Source organism: Pleurodeles waltl, chromosome 4_2 (genome assembly GCF_031143425.1).
Source record: "Pleurodeles waltl isolate 20211129_DDA chromosome 4_2, aPleWal1.hap1.20221129, whole genome shotgun sequence".
Lineage (NCBI taxonomy): Eukaryota > Metazoa > Chordata > Amphibia > Caudata > Salamandridae > Pleurodeles > Pleurodeles waltl.
In genome coordinates, this window is record NC_090443.1 from 105909718 (window position 1) to 105927100 (window position 17383).

The window sequence follows — 17383 nt, forward strand, 5'->3', positions numbered from 1 at the left end:
AAAAGAGTTGAGACAAGAATGTGTGAAGACAGAAACGTTTAATGTCCACATGTTCAACTAGAAGTTTATGAGAATTTCGGTCATGAGGTGGCAGAAGGATCCCACAGTATCCGCTGCTGAGCACTCGTGGTCCCTTCCTTCCACTATGCTGTTTTCTCTTCCGCATTGCGTCGCTGGAGAGACCTGAGCAGCGTGTCGGAGAGGTGGTTTATTAATGGCGTTTCTATGTGAAATTGTCCTGCAAGCTGTCTATATTGTTTCTGCAATGAGGTCTACTGCTCTGAGGTTACAGAAGGTCCTTGTGATGCTGTCGTTTTGCCAGGTGAATTCTGGAGCCCGAGTAGCTGGGGTAGCTTGAACAGCATGTAGAAGCGGCGTCGGCTCTGCGACAGCGCTTTTTGTCTGAACTGACCTTCAGCTTTTTACTGCTCTGCAACAATGCTGCAGAGGGTCCAGAGGCTACTGATGATCGCAGGGTCCCTGCTACCTTAAAGGAATGCTAAACTTCATTGCGCCCATTCCCAAAATGATGCGCGCATTGGCATCCTGATTGGAGGCTGAGGTGACCCTTTTTTGGAGGATTCAGGGGTCTCCTTCCGGATTAGCTGCGAGTGGACTAGGCTGCCAGGTTTCCCGCCGGGGTAAGTGTCCAGCGTGCTCAGTGCGTATTTATCGTGTGCACTTTGACTACCAGGTGAAGAAATGCTGGCTAGCCTCTCAGAAATCAAACCCGCAGCAAAAGAACTTGTGATGTGTTGCTGGCCCAGTTAGGAGTCATGTCAAAGTTGTTTAAAGTACTGTAAACTATACAAAGACACTTTAAGCCAGGAAGTGCTGGCAATTTCAAAGCATCATCCTTGGCACAGAGAGTTAAAAAAACACGCATGGCAATCAGCAACACGGGCAGCTTGCAGCAACGAAACGAGTTAAGGATGGCAGCAATCTCAGTGAGTTCAGAGGACAATCTTGCTATACAGGATATGGCCGAGGCAGATGGTGTGTTAGTACAGATGGGGGGGATGCCCAGCAGACTCAATGCCCATCATCGTAGTGGTTGAATCTCCTGATCGTATTAGTTAAGACTGTTGGGTGGACTAATGGTGGCAGCATCCTCAGAGCCTGAATCAAGTCAGGGTACAACTACGAAATATCCTTTGTTTTCGAAGGGCAAAGCACTATCATGCTCATTGAAGGCTTTACAGACCTCAGTTATACAGTCCTCTCCTACAATACCAACCCCCAATTCCATGGAAAGTGTTGATTCATTGCAAAAGCTTGTTACTGCTGTCCAGACAGCATTGCCCTGTGGCCAACAGCCTACTAGCCTTGCCAAGGAGACGAGCTTGGCCGATTCAGTTGCGCCCTCTGGGAGGGACACAACAGGAGGTCCAACAAGGTCTGTGTCCTAGATCAGTGACAAAGCAATGGGATGCTAACATCATGCTTAATCTGAATATGGAAGAGATCAGAGAACTTAAAGCTTCACAAGCATCTGAAATAGCTGCCCTCCATGTCAGACTTTCTAAAAATCGAAGAAACTATGGCCCAGCTCCCAAAGAGGTTGGAGGAGGCAGAGTCTAGAATATTGAATCTGTAAGATTAAGTTACTACCATGCAAAAACAAGTCAATCAGTTCCAGAAACAAAAATCTTTACTTTAGTCTAAGAAAGAGAAACCTGAAAATCATTTGTGACGTGCTAATCTTGGCATAGTAGGGATCCCTGAGGTATGTGAAGGTCAATGGGTTCTCCAATGGGTTGACACATTTATTAAAACTCATGTTCTTCCTGAACATTCTGACGATTTAACAATAACAAGGGCACATTGGATTCCAGTGTAATGTTCCTCTAGATCAAAATCCCCATGCACCATCTTGGTTTACTTCCAGGACTATCGAATTAAAGAACTGGTCTTACCTAAGACAATGAAACAAAAGCAGTTCTCCGTGCCTGAAATACCTCAATGTCTTATTTTCTCTGACATGTCTGCTTCAGCAGCTCGACGCCGAAAGGAATTTATAAAAATGGTGTATTTGTTTCAAGCACCGAGTATCCAATAGTTTATTGACCAACAAGTATTGGTTAAGGGGCAATTTAATTTATTTGTGAATGCCTCATAGGCTCAGGAGCTTCTACAGCAGATCTCTAGTTAGTCCTAAGAGTAATATGTCATAATGTGGAATGTGGATAATTCTTGCTGGGCTGGGTCTTTGTCAGGGTTGATGGTGGGCCAAAGGGGGTGGATTGAGGCTGCACTCTTTTTTAACTTTTAGCCTCTAGTTTTAAACAAGGTGAATAACAATTAAGGCCCAATGTTGATTATGCATTGTGATTTTGATAAGGGAGGAGAAGGACATGTGAAACAGGGTGCAGTGTCATGGCACCCCGTGTAGCCAGAGACACTTTGAGAAGGGTACTTTGGGTGATTCTTCTCTAACCACGCTTACGGTCTTTTTTTTTATTTTATTTTTTACCTTTTTTCTTTTCCTTTTCAGGGCACTTGGGCTCTTTCTGGGTGGGATTCACATGAATTGAAAATGTGCAGACTTGAAGCAGGACTTAAAATCATCAGTGTGAGGGATGTTGGGATATTACTGGATAGTAAAAGATACTTTTGGGATGGGATGTAAGATCAAATGTATTAAGTGTAATGTAAATGACAAGCTAAATAGCGGAAATATGGGAGGGTTGATCAGGTGACTGGGTTCTATTTTTGCAGAAGTACTGTTTTTACAAGAAACCCTTCTTAAGGATAGCTCGCTGAATATTTTTATTCCAAAGCAGTACTCTCTCATGCTTATTTTGCGTCAGCTGGGTTGGGGGAGAGGGTAATTGCTTTTTTGGGCATGGGGTTTGATTGGCTAGTCAGTGATGTAGTCAGAGATCCACAAGGTAAATGGTTATGGTTAAAGGTCAAAGTAAATGGGCCCCCTCTAAATCTGGTCAACTATATGGCCTCATTGTTGATGGAACAGGTCCATTGTTGCAAATCTATAACATCGCCATGGGAGCGGTGGGGCCATTAATAATAGGAGGCGATTTTAATTTAATTCTGGGTTTAGCCCTGGATACCTCCAATAAAACGAAAAAACAACTAACGCATCATACTAAAAAGGCTATTGAAGTACTTAAGCAGGATTTTGCATTAATTGATCCATGGAGATATGGCCATCCAGGTATCTCTCAATATACGTGTTTCTCCCATCGGTACCACACTGCCTCCCGAAATGATTTTTTTTTTTAAATTCCCAGTCCATTAAGAGGATTGGTTCAGATATTTGGGCCAATTCTTCTTCTGATCATTCTTTAATCATGATTATAGTGGAAGTGGAGGCACCAAGGGGTGAGCGGCCCAGGTGGCAGCTGAACCAGACACTTCTGTCGGATCAGGACTGGCTCATAGAAATGAGGCAATTTATCCAGTTTTATTTCAAGTTAAATAGGGATACGGCTTTGTTGTTTTTGGTTTGGCAAGCCTTTAAGGCATCGGCTAGAGGCCACAGGCTACAATGCACAGCAACACAGAAAGTTTAGAGAGCAAATATCTCAGCTGCAATCGGCAGTGGATCAAACCTTACAGAGCAAGAATAGGCTTCAAGGCGCATCTTCTCCCCCTGTAAAGAACCTTTTTGATAAGGCTAAGCAAAAGCTGAGAGATTTTTTTGGGAAGAAATTAATAGCTCCAGGGCATTTCATCAGCAACTATTTGAGGAAAATCATCAGACTGGGACATTCTTGGCCTGGTCTACACGGGTGAGGCAGGAGGTTTTGTTAGTTAGGGAATTAGAGAATTTGGCAACAGGGGAAATAGTCTCAGAAAAAGCCAAGGTTTCTCATGTATTTTTACAGCATTTTACAGCTGTTTACGAAACCAGCTACGCGACTTCACAGACAAACATATCTCAATATTTTCAAGCTGTAATGCTACCCTGTCTCTTGACTTTGCAGGCAGCAGAGTTTATCTCCACTATATCCAAGGTGGAAGTGCAAGAAGCTCTTGTCACTATGCCTAGTAGGAAGGCTTGCGGCAATGATGGCTTTCCCATCAAATTTATAAGACTTTCACCTCAGAGTTAATACCTTTCTTGACTGATATGTTTAATTTAGTCAAGGCAGGAGGTGAAGTTCCTTCTCTTTCTAAGGAGTCTACAAAAGTTAGCTTCTTAAAGAAAGTTAAAAATCCTAAAGTTGTTAGTTCAGATCAGCCTATCAGCTTGCCTAATGCTGATTACAAGCTTCTGATCAAAGTATGGGCAACTTGCACTACTACGCTTGCCCAGGCGTTAATTCATCAGGACCAGACTGGGTTTGAGGTAGGTAGGTTGATGGCTGCAAACATAAGCTTCCTTGTGTAGACGCTGAATTACTTCTCAGTTAAACAGACCAGTGCAGCAGTTATTATGGTCGATGCAGAGAAAGCTTTTGATCTGGTTAATTGGGGCATGTTGTTTTTTGGTTTGAAGAAATTTGTTTTTCCTCTTCAATTCGTTAAAATGTTGGCAAATTTATATCAAGGTGCACAAGCAAAGATATTTGTTCTCTCTGAGTGTCCTGGCTCAGTGGCAATCAATAAAAGGACACGCCAGAGAGGTCCTTTTTCTCCCATCTTGTTTACTTTTTTATAGAACCTCTGGTGACCAGGTTTCTGGGTAACCAAACAATTAAGGCCCGCATTCCAGGTATAGCTAAGCAAAATATGTTTGCAGATGACATTATTCTTTACTTGAAGCCTTGCAAGGAGAATGTACAGAAGGCCCTCAAAACTTTTTTTTAAATATAGGCGGCTATAAAATCAATCCAAAGTAAACTAAGCTTCTTCTTTTTAATACCTCAGTTAATAGTCTTTCCCTATTTTTGCAGCTGCAAGCCTGTTTTCATAGCCGGATACGATATCTGGGATCTATGTGACAAATAATTATTCAAAGCTCTTTCAATTAAATTATGCTTCAATACTTCACAAGATCAACGGGCTACTCGATATGTGGGCACTTCTTCCATTGACCTTAGTCAGTAGGGTTGCCCTTATTAAAATGTCCATTTTGCCATTATTTCTGTTTTTTTAAATGTCCCTATCAAAATTAATTGTAGTTATTTTAGTGACCTAGATTCACTTATTAGGCAGTTTATCTGGAATCAAAAGGCATCTAGGGTCAAATATCCTGTACTTCAATTGGACACTAAACAGGGTGGGTCGGCCCTTCTGCGCGTTCAGACATATTATGAAGCAGCCTTTCTGGATCTATTGGTGAGCGCAATGGAAGGAAGAGAGACAATTGAATTTTGTTTTCTTTTTTCAGACATAATGATGGTGGACACTGGAACCCGGCTTCTAGGTTCCAAAACTTCCACACACAAAAACTAGATAAAAACAACTGCAGGACTTGAGAGCAGGGCTGACAGCTAAATATCACTCTTATCATATTACATCAGGATGTATATTGCTTACATTCCAATAGTCCAGGAATGCTGGCCTGCAGATTCCTCATGCCCAGATCAGATATTGAAATTCCTGTGGATTTAAGGAGCTGGGACATTTTCTTTTGCAGGATAAATGTGCTACATCGCAAGAGATCTGTGCCCCCTGTGGTGATCGGTGTAAATTACTTTTTCTAGGATAGCAACAGACTGTCCACTTTCTGCAGTTTCATTTTCAAGATGCTAGTCAGAAAATGCATCCAGTTTTACGCGTGATCTTTAGGTCAAAACTCTTGGCCACTGGTAATTGGTATAGGCTACTATGCAATCAAAGGCTACAGCAGTATTTGATTCATTTGCTAGAGAAGATAGGGGTAACCACACACTGTTGCTTCTCGTTCGAGGATTGGCAGATTATTGTGAAAGAAGGCCATAGATATTTGAGGGTGGTAAACTTTACAAGGATGTTGTTTTATTCTTGTTGGATGGCTTATTTTAACCCAGTGGCTACACACAGAATGTTTGTTTTGGATGAGGACCGTTGCTTTTTGTGCAAACAAGGCATACGGGATTGGCTTCATTCTTTTTTATCTTGCCAAAAGCTAGCGTCTTTTTGGCAGCAGCTTTCCTCAGCTTTGCATCAGGGTTTTGGTGCAATAAGTGCAAGAATAGATAGCAATCCTTCTAAGGTACTGTTCGGATTTAGCAAGCAAAACCAGGGCTTAACAATTGGGAAATGGGGTCAGATATTTTTATCAAGTGTATATTCCATTGCCCGTTCTTTGAAATTACAAATGCGGCGAACTGATAAGGTTCCATCATATCAGGATTAGTTGAACAAAATGTTTAGAACCAAGAAGTTTGAGGAGGCCTGTGCAAGACGGATAGGGGGCTTGAAGATATTCTTTGCCTCTTGATGCTTTCTTGATTTAATTCAAGAAGGGTGTTGAAGGATGTCTTGACCCTGTCTTTATGTTAAGGCTTCCAGTTAAGGTGGGTATATTTTACTGGGAGCTCATCAAGTTTGCTAGGATTTGTCCCAGGCAGTATCATATTACATTAGATATTTTGTATGTATTGTATACTATTTTAAGTGATAGCTAGGTGGCATGCAAGCACTGAATCAGGGTATTGGCTTCGGGGATCAATTTATTGAGTTAGGGTTCTATTTTATGTCTGCACTTTATTATAGTTAATTATATTTTAGGTAGTTAATAGATTGAGGCGAACTGTGATTGATGTTAGGCAATATAAGATCAATAAGTCATAAGGGGATTTACAGACTTATAGTATGCATACACTTCATCAAAATTCACTGAATGCAAGAATCTCTTGTTTGTTTATTTAAACGTGAATGTTCCACAATTTGTCTTTTTGTGTTCAGTCGACTGGTTAACCATCTCAAAAACAAAATGTTGATGGCTGTCGATAATATAGTTTGCAATTTTCAATGTTAGATAGTTGGCATGTATGCACTTTACAGTGGCAGCAGCAGAGTGTACGAATCCAACTAACCACAGCTTTATAGTAGGCCTGCACTTTATGTTTCAGGTATTTTATAACTGCGTATTTTGCACAATGTTTTGCTCTCCAGCCTAGTTTAGTGTCCAACTATTTTAACCAAAAAAAAATTGGGAGGATGTTTTAGATTCAGCATTGTTTTGATGGAACCAGCAAAGCTTGAATTTTATTTAATGCTTGGTATTTATGTATCTACCTCTTGACGATTTAAATGCGAATCTTCCACCGCCCATGCTCTATGGCATGTTGTGATGGCTGTTCTAATTGTGATGACTGTCAATAATGTATGTTGTTTCTGGACTTTATTGATGTCAAACATGTCAATCTTGTACAAGTCTGCTCAGTAAAAAATAGTTTAAAAAAAAAAACTGAGTTTATCATGGCACTAAATGTGGTCAGCCTTCTGAGGTCATCGCTTGAGAACGTCGGGTGTGAAGGTGTAAGTAGGAAGGACAAAATAGGTATAACGTAATCCATTTACGTTACTATACTCGTCATTAAAAACGTGCCTAACGTGTCAGGACAATTACCTGTTATTGCGCGGTATTGATTAAGTTCGTGTGTGTGTGTACACACAGAAGACCCCGAAGATATGTAGAGAGGAAACAAGGGTATGTAAATTGAAGTATTCGTAGACACTACCAACCCCTTTGAATGTACACTGGGGGGTGACTGGATGATGAACCCTTACAAATTATCTGAGATTTAATATTTTTGAAAGATTGGGAAGGTTTTCAGGGCGGTTAATTGTAATGAAATCATGTCGGGCATTTCCAAGGTTTGGAGGGAGAAAAGGCATCCAACGACAGTTAAACAATATCCTCTCAACAAGATGGTCAGCTGAGAGGTGTGTAAATGTTAGAGATTAACCCAAAGCAAATAAAAATGATCTGACACCTGCATTACTCCAGATTTACAGAATTTGAAGACTAACAAGGTGGCAGCGTTTCGTGGTTTACTACTGGAAGCTCCAGACTGGGGCTGCAAAAAGTTGTTATCGGCACCACCAGTGGGGGGAAATGAGGGGGTGTGGGAGGGGCTGGGGAGCGTCACAGTACAAGAAAAGGGAAGAGGAGGCACGTGGGGTGTGCCAGAAGAGTTTAGAGGGGTCGCGGAGGGACCAGTGAGAAGGAGGAGACAGTGGAAAAGGATATGGAGGCATAAGATCCCCTCCCCCCGCGGTCCGCTCTGTTTGTTTTCATTACCTGACGCCGAGGCTCCCTCAGCCAATCACGGACTGCAGACGTTTCCAGTGAAGCTTGGGGCCCCTGCTCCTCCTCTCCCCCTCTACTGACGGTGGCTTGTTACTTCCCGGTTCAGTGGGAACCGGACAGTACTGGGCGCGAGCGCAAACTGTAACGGCCGGGTCCTGTTACTGCAGCTGCGGCTGCATCCCAAGGTAGGCCGCAGGGCTCCGGTGCCCGGCTAGGCCCGCCCATAGACAGAAAGAAAAGACTATCAGCCACAGCATACAGCTCTGGTGGGCATCTTACAGTTCGAAGACTATTCTGGGATCCACCGTTACAAAGAGGTTGGCATTTGTTAGTAATGCCCTATTTGTGCATGCGTGTACTTCCGCTGCTTTTGATATTTACAAAATATGTATTTGTCCACATTAACGTATATTATAGTCACTCTGTTGTATCCCGGTATTGGGTTTCCAACGCTTATGATGGGAATAACTAGTTGTGATTGAGTGATTAGTTATTTAAGGAAATTATTTTGGTCGTTTCATTATTTAGTACGACAACCCCTGCTTTTCTAACATGGCCGCTTCTGGTAGACATTTTGGGCCCTGTTCCTCTGTAGTCCTTCTTGTATTGTTACAGCGATTCAGAGGGCCTCTTAACCCCTTCGCTGCCAGGCCTTTTCCCCCTCCTGTGCCGAGCCTTTTTTTGGCTATTTGGGGCAGTTCTCGCTTAGGCCCTCTAACTTTTTGTCCACATAAGCTAGCCAAGCCAAATTTGCGTCCTTTTTTCCCCAACATCCTAGGGATTCTAGAGGTACCCAGACTTTGTGGGTTCCCTTGAAGGAGGCCAAGAAATTAGTCATAATACAGTGAACATTTCGTATTTTTTTTTTTAAATGGGAAAAAGTAGCTGCAGAAAAAGGCTTGTGTTTTTTCCCCTGAAAATGGCATCAACAAAGGGTTTGCGGTGCTAAAATCACCAGCTTCCCAGCTTTCAGGAACAGGCAGACTTGAATCAGAAAACCCAATTTTTCAACACAAATTTGGCATTTTACTGTGACACACCCCATTTTTAAAAAAATTTGTGCGTTCAGCCTCCTTCCAGTCAGTGACAGAAATGGGTGTGAAACCAATGCTGGATCCCAGAAACCTAAACATTTCTGAAAAGTAGACAAAATTCTGAATTTAGCAAGGGGTCATTTGTGTAGATCCTACAAGGGGTTCCTACAGAAAATAACAACTGGAAAAGAAAAATATTGAAATTGAGGTGAAAAAAACATCACTTTTTCTCTACGTTTTACTCTGTAACCTTTTCATGCAATTTCAGATTTTTAAAAGCAATATACCGTTACGTCTGCTGGACTCCTCTGGTTGCGCGGATATATAGGACTTGTAGGTTCATCAAGAACCCTAGGTACCCAGAGCCAATAAATGAGCTGCACCCTGCAGTGCGTTTTCACTCTATACTGGGTATACAGCAATTCATTTGCTGAAATATAAAGAGTGAAAAATAGCTATCAAGAAAACCTTTGTATTTCCAAAAAGGGCACAAGATAAGGTGTTGAGGAGCAGTGGTTATTTGCACATCTCTGAATTCCGGGGTGACCATAATAGCATGTTAATTACATGGCATTTCTCAAATAGATGTCTTTTTTATACACTCTCTTATATTTGGAAGGAAAAAATGTAGAGAAAGACAAGGGGCAATAACACTTGTTTTGCTAATCTATGTTCACCCAAGTCTCCCAATAAAAATGATACCTCATTTGTGTGGGTAGGCCTAGCGCCCACGACAGGAAATGCCCCAAAACGCAACGTGGACACATCACATTTTTTGGAAAGAAAACAGCGGTGTTTTTTGCAAAGTGCGTACCTGTAGATTTTGGCCTCTAGCTCAGCCGGCACCTAGGGAAACCTACCAAACCTGTGCATTTTTGAAAACTAGAGACCTAGGGGAATCCAAGATGGGGTGACTTGTGGGGCTCTGACCAGGTTCTGTTACCCAGAATCCTTTGCAAACCTCAAAATTTGTCTAAAAAAACACATTTTCCTCACATTTTGGTGACAGAAAGTTCTGGAATCTGAGAGGAGCCACAAATTTCCTTCCACCCAGCGTTCCCCCACGTCTCCCGATAAAAATGATACCTCACTTGTGTGGGTAGGCCTAGCGCCCGCCACAGGAAATGGCCCAAAACACAACGTGGACACATCACATTTTTTCATAGAAAACAGTGCCTACCTGTGGATTTTGGCCTCTAGCTCAGCCGGCACCTGGGGAAACCTAGCAAACCAGCGCATTTTTGAAAACTAGAAACCCAGGGGAATCCAAGATGGCATGACTTGTGGGGCTCCAACCAGGTTCTGTTACCCAGAATCCTTTGCAAACCTCAAAATTTGGCTAAAAAAACACGTTTTCCTCCCATTTCGGTGACAGAAAGTTCTGGAATCTGAGAGGAGCCACAAATTTCCTTCCACCCAGCGTTCCCCCAAGTCTCCTGATAAAAATGATACCTCACTTGTTTGGGTAGGCCTAGCGCTCGCGACAGGAAATGGCCCAAAACACAACGTGGACACATCAAATTTTTTCATAGAAAACAGTGCCTACCTGTGGATTTTGGCCTCTAGCTCAGCCGGCCCCAGGGGGGGCAGAAATGGCCTAAAATAAATTGGTCCCCCCCCTACCCGGGAGCGACCCTTGCCTACAGGGTCGCTCCCCCTGCGTGACATTGGCGCCAAAAAAAAAAATCCCCGGTGCCTAGTGGTTTCTGCCACCTTGGGGGCAGATTGACCTAAAATCGGCCAATCTGCCCCCAAGGGTGGCAAAAATGGTCTAAATATAATTTGCCCCCCAGGGGAGCGACCCTTGCCTAATGGGTCGCTCCCCATCTCTGAAAAAACAAACAAACAAAAAAAAAACAAAATTTTTCTTTTGCCCTGGCGCCTAGAGGTTTCTGCCCCCCTGGGGGCAGACCGGCCTAATAATAGGCCGAAGAAATGGCCTAAAATAAATCCCCCCCCCAGCCCCCCAACACCCCCCCCGGGAGCGACCCTTGCCTACGGGGTCGCTCCCCCTGCGTGACATTGGCGCCAAAAACAAAAATCCCCGGTGCCTAGTGGTTTCTGCCCCCTTGGGGGCAGATTGACCTAAAATCAGCCAATCTGCCCCCAAGGGGGGCAGAAATGGTCTAAATACAATTTGCCCCCCACCCCCAGGGGAGCGACCCTTGCCTAATGGGTCGCTCCCCATCTCTGAAAAAACAAACAAACAAAAAAAAATTTTTGCTCTGGCGCCTAGAGGTTTCGATCTGCCCCCGGGGGGGCAGAAAAGGCCTAAAATAAATTTGCCCCCCTCCCCTGGAGCGACCCTTGCCTACGGGGTTGCTCCCCCTGCGTGACATTGGCGCCAGAAAAAAGAATCCCCGGTGTCTAGTGGTTTCTGCCCCCCTTGAGGGCAGATTGGTGTAGCAAAAATCGGCCGATCTGCCCCCAAAGGGGGCAGAAATGGCCTAAATACAATTTTCCCCTCCAATGGAGCGACCCTTGTCCAAGGGGTTGCTCCCCATCTGTAAAACAAAAAAAAACAAAAAATCCCTGGTGCCTAGTGGTTTCTGCCCCCCCCTGGGGGCAGATCAGCCTAATCAAAATAGGCTGATCGACCCCCCAGGGGGGCAGAAATGGCCTAAAATAATTCCCCCCCCCCAGGGAGCGACCCTTGCCTAAGGGGTCGCTCCCATTGCGTGAAATTCACGTAAAAAAAAACCACTACTTCCTCGGCACAGAACCGATTAATATAGCCCCTTTTCTGTTTTTAGACCATTCCACCATTCCTCCAGGCTTGTGATCTTTTCGATATTCGTTTAGGCCACCCAAGGATGATTTCATGGCGCTGTGCAACAAAGAAGAGCATGTAATTAATGGTTTCAGATGAGATGGGACACTTGGTATGCATGCATAATCTGATTCTTTATAGCTATGTAACGAATAATCATGAAACGCAGGAATAAAACCGCGAGATTCCGAATACTTATCTGGCCTCAGCTGAGCTCAATTCTGTCACCTTTGTGGCAGGTTTGGCTAGACCCGTGCTTGAAACAGAAATATAAAAGTGCTGATACTATCTCGGAGTACATGCTTACTAATGAAACGTGCTGAGAAGTGCAGGCACCTGCCCTTTCAAAACTGAAGCGCCCTAACTGAGCACCTGCTAATTTAAAACACAGCCCTAGATTCTCCGTATAGGCAAGCGAGCCTACTAACTGAAGATGACAACACTACACCCCCCATCTCCTTTCTAAATGTTTAGTGTTGTCCCCGCTGGCAAAGTGTGTGTTTGAGACATCATGTCATGTGATATGCTAATTAGTTTTCACTAGACACGTCGGAACTTGAAAGCTCTTGTTTACATTACCAAGTGGACGATCAGTCCAATGCAGCGATAAATCAGTTCTGAGGGTCATATGTCACGCCAAGGTTTTGAGAACTCAGATTCCCCAAGCAGGCTATCAACAAATGACGACTCCGGGTCTTCGGGCTAACTAAACAATGGCAGACTCTTCTAAAGACCACCACTTCTATTTCAGGGCATTAAATTTGTACGGGAACCTGGGATCCATTCAGCTTTTTGAAAATCAAAGAAGTGTTGATGTAGTTCTTCAGACAGCAGTAGCAATGGATTCATGGCGTTTTATTTGGCTGTGAGTCACATGGAGAGTGAGTCTTATGTGCAGGATGTTGTCCACATTTGGTCAGCATAGACGTTCTTAGTCCTTTGATGACCATAATGATTTTGCCACCTGAAGATGCGTGTACGAGGAAGGCTTTTAATTTTGTTGGGCTATGTTCCCTCTTTTCTCCTGAACATCAGTATGCCTTGAGACTTGAGTTTGGCTATCTGAATTGGCTTCTTGAGATTGCCTTTGAACTGTTCCACAATACCACTGGCCTATGGCCATAGAGTAGTCACCTCACGGTGTTGCAAAACCAGCTGTTCAGCATATCCCTCGAACTGTTTGCCATGGTCTGTTTTGACAATATACGGAGTTGGGCATGACCATGGGGGGATATTTTTCCATGGATTAGAATTTTGAGTTCAGACCACATATAACTTTTTATGTATATATATATATATATATATATATATATATATATACCTCTGCTGTTGAAATAATTCATAGGAAATGAGGCAATGGCAGTATTCAAAATGCACAGACCACATCCATCTATCAATCGCTCCACCTCCGCCTTGAAGTATGCTTTTTCTGGGTCGAGAAAGCCTGATAAGCATAAGGAGTAATGCAGCAAGAGAAATGGAACTGGTTCATGTTGAGCTACGGTGACTTCTGAGCTCACGGGGCTGGTATCGTTACGGAGTTCATTTTGAAGTGTAGTATTAATTTAAACCATGTGATCAGACTCCACGTCTGTCTATTCAGCAGGCAGATGTCTTGGACAATGAGGAAGACCTGAATGTATTTTCCACAATAGATGCCTGGTCACCACCAAGTAGGAACATAGAGATGACTGGTTGCTGGTGCTGAAATGAAGGTTTCCCCCTTCAGGGGGTCAGACTGCATGCTCTATTTCCCCAAAAATGGACATAGGGGGTCATTCTGACCTCAGCGGTAAAAGGCGCTTACTGCCGGCCAGAAGACCGCCATAACACCGCTGCGGTCGCGGTCAACCGCCACGGTAATTCTGACCCGCAACTGGCAAACCGCCAAAAACCCGACATCAACAAAAGTCTGCCCCACCAACGGCCAGCGAAAAACTGGCGATGACCAAACCTCCACCGTCACGCCAACAGAAATACGCCCATGCCATTCCGACCCACAAATCCCCGCAGCGGTCTTTCAACCGCAGTATTCCATTGGCGGTAAACACCGCCGCGCTCAAAATACACACACTCTTACAAAACACAACCACATTGGACAATTCAAAATACACACACCTGATACACATACACACACCACACCCACACACCCAATACAATATAAAACACACACCCACATCACCCACAAACCCTTACAACCACAATTGCGACTGAAGGCCAGAGAGAGACAGCACAGAATAGAGTACACCATCGCACAGAGGCAAATCACAACATCACCCACACAATATCCACGCACAAAACACCACACACCACCACACTCACCACACTCTACAACACATACACCACCCCACCCAACACCACCCCATGGCACCCCAAAGACACCCCAGGTTTTCTGACGCAGAACTCAGGGTCATGGTGGAGGAAATAGTTTGGGTCGAGCCCCAGCTCTTCGGGACACAGGTGCAGCACACCACCATTGCCAGGAAGATGGAGCTATGGCAAAGAATAGTGGACAGGGTCAACGCTGTGGGACAGCATCCACGAAATCGGGACGATATCAGGAAGCAGTGGAACGACCTACGGGGGAAGGTGCGTTCCATGGTATCAAGGCACAACATCGTGGTGCAGAAGACTGGCGGCGGACCCCCACCTACTCCCCCAGACGAAGTGCGCCGGCGGTCGCGGTACGCACCGCTGCGGGTGTGACCGCCATTTTCTATCTGCTTAATCACTCGAGACCTGATCATCCACAGGAGAGGACCTATACTGCAAGTGCTGCTGTGTCCTCGGTCTGGAAGAGACAATGGCTGCTGCGACTGGGGAAAGGGCCCCTGCCTTCACTTCTGAAGAATTGGAGAAACTCGTGGATGGGGTCCTCCCCCAGTATGCGCTACTCTACGGTCCTCCAGACCAACAGGTTAGTACACTGGGACCATGCTTTGTGGGCAATGCCTGGGTTGAGTGGGGTGAATGAACGATGGTGCGGATGGGGAGCGTATGAGGCATGCATCAAACGACAGATGAGAGCATGTGCCACATGGCAACGGCGGGGATGGGGGGCCACTGACATCGAGCATGCAGAAAATGCTGATATTTTATTTTCTCTCCCTGTACGTGTCACATAGGTCCGCGCCCATCAGAAAGTCGACATTTGGCGTGCCATCGCCAAGGACGTCCGGACCCTGGGGGTCCACAACAGACAGGGCACCCACTGCCGCAAGAGGTGGGAGGACATCCGCCGCGGGAGCATAAAGACCGCAGAGGCTCTGCTGGGGATGATCTCCCAACGTAGGAGGGTGCCACTCGTCAATTGACCCCCCTGATGTCTCAGATCCTGGCGGTGGCCTACCCAGATTTGGATGGGCGCGTGAGGACATCACAGCAGACACAAGGGGGTGAGTACAAGCACATTCTGCTATCTTAGCGCGCAGTGGAGGTGTCTGGGTGGGGGAGGAGGGCTGTGGGTATCCCTAGGCCAGGGCGATTTCTGTAGGCTAGTCCCCTCCGTAAGGCATGGCCCGGTGCCCCCGCCCTCCACCTCTGTAGGGTGCCAAGTACAGCTATCCATGGCCTTGTGTCACCTATGTGTGCAGATGTCGTCCATTGGCTTGTAGGCCAAGGTTCACTGATTGAGTAGTGTACCCCAAGTGCGCGGCGTAGTGCAGGGGGCTTCTGTGTCTGTCCTCTCTGCCAATTGTGTTGCCAATGCATGCACTCAACATGTCTTTATTTCCCCCCCCCCCCTTTTTTTGTCTGCTCTTCCTGTTCATGTGTGCATTAGCATCTTCTGGCGGAGGAGAAGTGGCATTGGAGCACGAGGGAGCTGCATCTCACATGGCCCCGGAGGGCCATGCAACGGACTCTGATTTCACCAGAGAGACAGAGGGCGAGGGGGGCTCCACAACGGGGACACGTGGAGACATCAGCGACACCGACACATCCTCGGAAGGGAGCTCCCTTGTGGTGGCGGCAACATCCGTGCCCACCGCAACAACAGGTACAGCCGCCACCCAGCGCACCAGCTCCACCCTCTAAGCAGCCCCTCAGCGTTCGCCCCGTGCCTGCTCGCACACCAAGGCGGGCATCTCCTTCGCCCCAGGCACCTCAGGCCCTGCCCCAGTTACCCCTGCTGCCCTCCGTGAGGAGGTCATTGACCTCCTCCGGACGCTCATTGTTGGGCAGTCTACCCTTTTGAATGCCATCCAGGGGGTGGAAAGGGAGGTGCATCGGAGCAATGCATACCTGGAGGGCATTCATTCGGGTCAGGCTGCCCAGCAGCGATCGTTCAACGCTCTGGCCTCAGCACTGACGGCAGCCATTGTCCCTGTCTCCTGCCTCCCTCCTCCAACTCCCTCCATCCAGTCCCACTCCCCTGTTCCTCTGCCTATCCCAGACACACCTACAGACCAGCCTGCACACACCTCAACACCCAAGGGCAGCTCATCCAAACATAAGCACCACACATCCCACAAGCATTCACACAAGCAACATCCACATGCAGACATGCCAACAGCCACTGCCTCCTCGGTGTCCCCCTCCTCCTCGTCTCCCTCCTCCCTCCCTGTGACGTCTCCACTCACACTTGCATGCACAACTTCATCAGCCACTACGTCCATCACCAGCACACCCACCAGAACACTCCGCACACGTGCAGTCACCACCCCCACTGCCATATACACGTCCCCTGTGTCTTCTCCCACTGTGTCTGTCACCCCCTCTTCCAAACCACACAAACGCAGGCAGCCACCCACCCAACAGCCATCCACCTTGCGACAGCCTCCGTCACAAGCACCTGCACCCAAAGACAGCACACTTGACTCTCCTACAACCACATCCTCTTCCTCCACTCCCATACCCACTGCACCTACCCTTCCCATTGCTCCTAAAAAGTTTTTCCTCTCCAAAATTAACCTCTTTCCATCACCTGACTCACCCCCTCCATCTCGTAAAAGTCCAATCAGCACCTCAGCCACCACAACTTCTGGACCTACAAGGACCATAGTCCAGGGATATTGGAGTCCACCACCTTCGAGGGCAGCTACATCGGCCAGCAGCAAAGGGACAGCCAGCCCACCCCCTGGGAAAAAATCGAAAAAAGGCAAGGGCCGGCGTGAGAGGACAGAGACGGCAGCCTCCACAGGCACCACCCTGGCACCGTCAGGAAGTGGGGTGCCACCTGGCACATCTCCAAAGGGAGGCAAGGGCCACAGAGGATCAGGCAAAGATGGCAAGGGCAGCACGGCCGACAAGTCCGACAGCAGGCGAGCTGCCCAGGAGGGCCCCACCAGCCCCATTCCGGGGGTGAAGGAGTACACCCACGGGCACGGGACACCAGCACAGGAGGGCCCCACAAGCGAGAAGTCGGATGGCGAGTGAACACCATATATTGGCCGGATCTGGTGCCCTGGAGACACGGGAAGAACCGCTGAA

At 46.4% G+C, this 17383-nt stretch overlaps 1 protein-coding gene across 3 annotated transcripts in view; it reads right to left on the reverse strand.

The window, feature by feature from the left end:
• Positions 1 to 8391, reverse strand: part of ATF1 (activating transcription factor 1) — a 262817-nt gene extending 254426 nt beyond the window's left edge. For 2 of the 3 annotated variants that reach the window (XM_069230865.1, XM_069230863.1), the window contains exon 1: positions 8141 to 8277. The gene's annotated coding sequence lies outside the window, so the exon portion shown is untranslated. Of the gene's footprint in view, positions 1 to 8140 lie in introns of all 3 variants that reach the window. The other variant, XM_069230864.1, reaches the window with a different exon arrangement.
• Positions 8392 to 17383: the final 8992 nt, after the last annotated feature.